Source organism: Colletes latitarsis, chromosome 6 (genome assembly GCF_051014445.1).
Source record: "Colletes latitarsis isolate SP2378_abdomen chromosome 6, iyColLati1, whole genome shotgun sequence".
Classification (NCBI taxonomy): Eukaryota; Metazoa; Arthropoda; class Insecta; order Hymenoptera; family Colletidae; genus Colletes; species Colletes latitarsis.
The window spans coordinates 17,532,085-17,537,850 of record NC_135139.1 but is presented as its reverse complement, the minus strand read 5'-3'; the positions used below and the strand labels follow the sequence as shown (position 1 = coordinate 17,537,850).

General features: G+C 41.4%; 1 protein-coding gene and 1 long non-coding RNA gene across 2 annotated transcripts in view; one reads left to right on the top strand and one right to left on the bottom strand.

Moving 5' to 3' along the window:
* Positions 1-5,766, bottom strand: part of LOC143342928 (uncharacterized) — a 454,297-nt gene that overhangs the window by 80,263 nt on the left and 368,268 nt on the right. The gene's annotated exons all lie outside the window — the stretch shown is intronic.
* On the top strand, positions 127-1,970 carry LOC143342942 (uncharacterized). Its single transcript, XR_013079880.1, has 2 exons — positions 127-789; positions 831-1,970. It is a non-coding gene; the product is annotated as an uncharacterized LOC143342942 (long non-coding RNA).

Genomic DNA, 5,766 nt, shown 5'->3' with positions numbered 1-5,766 from the left:
CCACTTTAAAGGGGAGGCCTTGCCGCTTCTAACAATGGCTCAATAATTAATAAAACACTAGTGGTTTCGGAACTGCACGCGTCTAAAGTTTTAGTAATTTCAATACGCGTTAGTAGCCTGTTTTAACACGGAAAGAGCCATAGCAGAATTTTAAAAAAATTACTCCTTCATATAAATTATGATATCTCCAGAACGGAAAGTCCGATCGACATAATTCAAAAGCCATTTTAAAGAGGAAGGTTTACCGCTTTTAACAATGGTTCAATTATTGATAAAACACTATTATTTTAGAAACTGCACGTGTTTAAAGTTTTATTACTTTTAATACGCTTTAATAGATCTTTGTAGGGCGGAGAGTAGAATTTTACAAAATTGCCTCTTCATTTAAATTACGAGATCTCCAAAACATACAGTCGGATTGACATAAACGAAAAATCATTTCAAAGGTGAAGCTTTGTCGCTTCTAATGGTGGTAAAATTATGGATAAAACATGAGTATCTTCGGAACTACACGCTTGTAAAATTTTAGAGAGGCTGTAGCGATTGAAAAGTCACCCTTCCATTTAAACCACGATATTTTCGAAGCGGAAAATCAGATCGACACAAAACGAAAGTCATTTTAAAGAGCTTTGCCGCTACTAATGATGGCTCAGTTATGCAGAAAACATGAGTGGCCTCAGAACGACCTAATAGATACTTCTGCTACTCCTTGACATATCTAATTTCGCATGAAATTAGGATTTCAATATAATATTCACAAACATAGCAATAATTGGGTCAACATCGAAAGTGTACTTCTCTTAAATAGGAAACTCATGGACTCACACGAGCGTGCATCTAATTGAGAACAGTTCATTAGTCCACGTGTTAAAACAATTTCAAGAAATTTCAATATCGCTAAAGGAAATTTGATTTCTCATATCAGACACGATAAAACAATCGATTCACGTAAATATTAGCGACGAAAAGACGTATTTCGTGTTTCTCCTAAAATTTTCGAGACAATTCCACTGTGAATCGCTTTTAATCGTAATAACTCGACGGTCGAAATGGCTGAATGGTGGCGAGTGTGATTGCATCGATTTCACTATCCCACACCCCCCTCTCGCGTTTCACATACTTATTTATTCGCGGGGCCCTGGGTTTGCATGCTTAAAGCTAACGAGTGCGTTTCAACCGGAACGGAACTCAACGAGCTGTTGATCTCCAATTAAATTGATCGACGAAGGGAAAACGGTCGGTGGTGGATGCAAATATTCGCAGAAGTAGCATCAGGGCTGGTCGTGATCGGAGTTCGTTACCAGGAATTGTGCCGATTCGTTAGGAAAGCTCACAGACAATTAAAGTGCTTTAACTGACCAACCGCCGGGGCCATTACGCGTTTGTCCTAACTTCGCGGGCATTATTAACGTACGAAACGAATACGTTCTCCAATTCTCGAAATAATTAAGAGTTTTTTTTTCGGATAAACGCGTGGTACCAACAGCTTCTAATTTCGAACACTCGTGTGCCTCATTTCGAGGGAAATAATTGTTTACCTCGCGTTCCCGTTTAACGAAACCATCGATTCAATTACCAATAGATCACTATTCTCGTTAAATGCTCTGGTTCGTTGAAAAGTTATGCAAATATATTTTAGCGACACGAAAATACAGACGCGTTAAGTTCCAGCATATTCGAGTATCGGAATCGTAAAAGTGTAAAAATAGAGAAGTAAAAGATTGTAGAAGGTCGCAGTAAAACTGGCGATATTGTTTCCCTCGTATCCGCCATTTCGAAAAGTGTCCGCCTAAACTTTGCACCCCTCGGTACTCGTGGGGTGCACTACCAACCGGAAATGGCGCCTCGATCGAACACCGTGCTTTCGGCGGTGCAATATACACTCCGGATGGCGGCTTTAAAAAATATAACCTCGATCAAAGACCGGGTATATTTTATTCGAACAATAAAACCAATCCATAGCAATTTTTCGCGATGTTGATTCACAAAATACTCAATTCGATCATAGAAATTTTTATTCAGAAACATTAGTTATTCGAAATTTACACGAAATAAGAGTTTTTCCCTGTGCAACTATCGTTAAAAATCTTCGTCATACTCGCAGCCATTCGCCATCCAAGACCCTTTCTCACCCCAATCGATCCAAACTCCTCTACGGCGTGTGAATCTCGAGACGAAAAGGGAATTTCCAGAAAAGCCTTAAGAAAACTGATATTTTAACGAAAAAATGTACGAACTTCCCTCTACAGCCAATACTTCTCGGGGAACGAGCTCGTCTCGCCCGTTATATTATGTACATACACACCGTACGCATGCATACACGTAAGGCATAATGTATAAAGACCTTCCTAGTACTTACACGTAAGGAGACACTTACACTTTACGCGCGGACACAACCACGTACGTTAGATCTATTACTCTCGTAACTCGTAACTAATCTAATCTTCCTCTAATTAAGCGACCGTTCGTCGTGCTCGCTTACCTATCGACTAAACTTCTCGCTCGATGTTTTTACATCGTGGATGCAGCAACGAGACGTTGCTCAGTGTCGATCGTTTAATTTCGAGATTCTCTACCGCGGTAATTATTGCGCGTGGATACGCGAGACCGCGACTAATCGCGTCGATCTTCGATGGTGATCGATCGACCACGATGATCTTGGTCCAAGATTGAGATCTTCTGCATCATGGACTCGCGGTTATGGTTGGTGGAACAATCACGGTACTCTCTGGTTGCAATCTTTGAGTTGCACATATCCGTAACGCGAATTGTTGCAAGAAACGAGGGAGTACTAGCGATTAGAGTTAATTTCGAGTCGTTAAATGAGGTTTTCTCAGAAGGGTGGTCTATTGGCTGACAGGAGTCTGCTTATCGAACTCTAGTTAGGTTCATTAGTATGTTTCTGTCTCTAATAGCCATCTAATGGAGAAAGGAGTCCTCCAGGACGATTTTGACGTCTCGATAGCCTATCGAAAGGTCGCTATAATTGTTCCATCGACTGTACTACCAGCGTTTCTACTATTTTCCATCACTCGTGATCGTCAATGTTTTCTTTCGGACGAGTCCAACGCAACTGTCGCTGTTTCTAGCCTTCGTGTCTCCTCGACTGTCCGTGCTTTTGATTCCTTCTGCTCCTATCTCGAGCGTCTGTGCACTTTCGCGCATTTCTGTCCGCGGCTGGTACCCTCGCCGCGCCTATTTTCCTGGTCAACTTTCAACGTCGACGATCCACGTCATCGGAAATCGGTCGACGAGCTCGTCGAGTCGCTATAATCAGGGCTCGGACATATTAGAGACTTACAGTCGTACGATAGTTCGGTTCAGATTGCACTTCGACTCGAAAAAATGGGTGGAGCGGCTTCTACTATTCCTAAATAGTCATCGTTGAGAAAATCGCTGGTACGTCTGAGCTCTCGTTTGCAACTTACAATCGTTGTTATTATTTTTTTTAAATCTGAGCTAAAATGTTCTCCGATTAACCCTTTCGTTATGGCAGAAGACTCTGTATTTCATTGGTTAGATTAAATCTACAGGGATTTGAGAAAATAACACACCTGCAATTGTCTTGTTTCTGTGATGATTTGGGCGAGATTATATTTTGGTATTCAAACTTCAACCACTGTGGGTGGTTTTGAAGAACAAAGCGAGTCAACAAAAAAAATTGAAAGACATTTTGATAGAAGAATAACAGTGGAAATTATTCAAAATGAATCGAACGTCTGTAATTGTCTTGTTTCTGTAATAATTTGGTCGAGACTATATTTTGGTATCCAAACTTGAACCACTAGGGGTAGTTTTAAAAAACAGAGGGTGAACTTTCTCTTACAATATCAACAAAAAAATTAAAAGATATTTTGATAGAAGAATAAAAGTGGAAATTATTCAAACCAGTAATTGTCTTGTTTTTGTAATAATCGGGGCGACTATATTTTGATATTCAAACTTCAACCACTGTAGTTTTAAAGAATAGAGTGAGAACTTTGTCTTACAAGGTCGACAAGAAAATTAAAAGAAATTTTGATAGAAGAACAATATTGGAAATTATTCAAAATAAATCTATTCCAAGCAGTGTGACAATATAATGTATTTGACAAGCGTTTAAACTATTTTGTCCCGTCTCTGAGAGATCAAAGCTTGTATCTGGTACCACGAATGCTGTAAAAATGAAACAATGTTGGTCTAAGAGGCTATAACGAAAGGGCAGACTCGGTTGTCGCGAGATTCGATACTCATAATCCCAGGCGATCATTCTGGCAGAGATCTCTTCGAAATTCCCCGCGGTCCACGTGTTATTCTCGTTTACACAACACGGTCCAATTGATCGGATTCCGATAATCGACGGTCCAATTGGGAATCGCGTTTTCCGCCGACCCGTACGCGACGCACGTCGATGGAACTTCCGTGGACCCGCGGGAAGGGCAATTAATTTTAATTGGAAATCGCTCGACGAGCTTTCCGCGATTTCCGATACGACGCGCTACGCCACTCTATCGAACGCACGAGCGTAAAAAGAACGATCCTTCGAGCCTCCAGAAAACGATTCACACTAAACGAGGAGTTCTCGACGACCAAAGACTATACGCCTCGCCCTATCGTCGCGAAACCTCGACTTCGCCTGAACTTCGCTCCTTCGAACGCTTCTAATCGCCGCGACTATCTTGATCTTCTGCTGTAGCCTCGATATCTCCGCCGAATCCGCAGAATCGAAGGGAATCGGGGAGGAAAAAAAAGTGATTTCAAGTGAACCTTGCCCGTCAGAACGATGCAACGAACACCGTGGGAACATTTGCGATCGCTGGCTTCGCTCGCGTACAGTCGGAACTGAATCCACTGGCTGCTCGAGGCCACTCGTCATCCCCACTTTCTATCCCACGTATGGAATTAAATGATATACTTATTAGCTGATATTTACTTTAATTTTACGCGAACTCCATTAAAGCTAGTACTCGATACAAAATTACAAAATTCGTGGGGCTATGGAATCGTGAAAATACTATGAGATATGTACTATAGTATCAATTTTAAAAATATCAAATCTTGTGTGTGTAACATTCAGTGTGATTAGAAAATTCACCAGATGAAATTTAAAAAGCTACGTTTCACTTTGAGATTAAATGCGTATTAATAAAGCTTTTTTATATAAATTTTTGATATAATTGGTAAGTTCCAAATCTTTCGAAGACGCCCCACAGAATAGTTCGACACCTTCAATACGTATTAAGACCAGACAAGTGCATCCAGAGCTTTTCTTTCGTGAATCAGACTATACAAACGCGACCTTGAGCGACCAATTCATTTGGTACCGACTGTACACGCGTTTCAAAGCGAAGAAACAGAGGAAGGACGAACGAGTGAGACTCGTGATCGAACAGTGCGATCCCTGCTGCATTTTAAGGACGAGACTCTCGCCCCGATAGTGTCGTTCATCATATAGGGTGTCGCGTCAGGGCGATCGAGCGCCCCTTTGTCGATTCTCGGGCCGAAAGATCGACAAACGAGGCGGCCCTCACCCGTAACGCGTCGCGTTTTGTAATCCTTCCAACGAGAGCCTTGACAATTTTTTAAACTATTCGTTAGTTGCCTTAGCGTAAACGAAGGGAGGAAAGAAGGGGGGAAGGGAGAAAGACAAGTATAAAAGAACGTGTCCTCCGGTCCAATTTAAAGTGATCCCTGTCGCCAGTGTTTCTCAGTCCGCGTTCCCACTCGGTGGAAAGTTCGAACCATCGCTGTTTTCGATAAACAAACAAACAAAAAAAAAAAAAATGA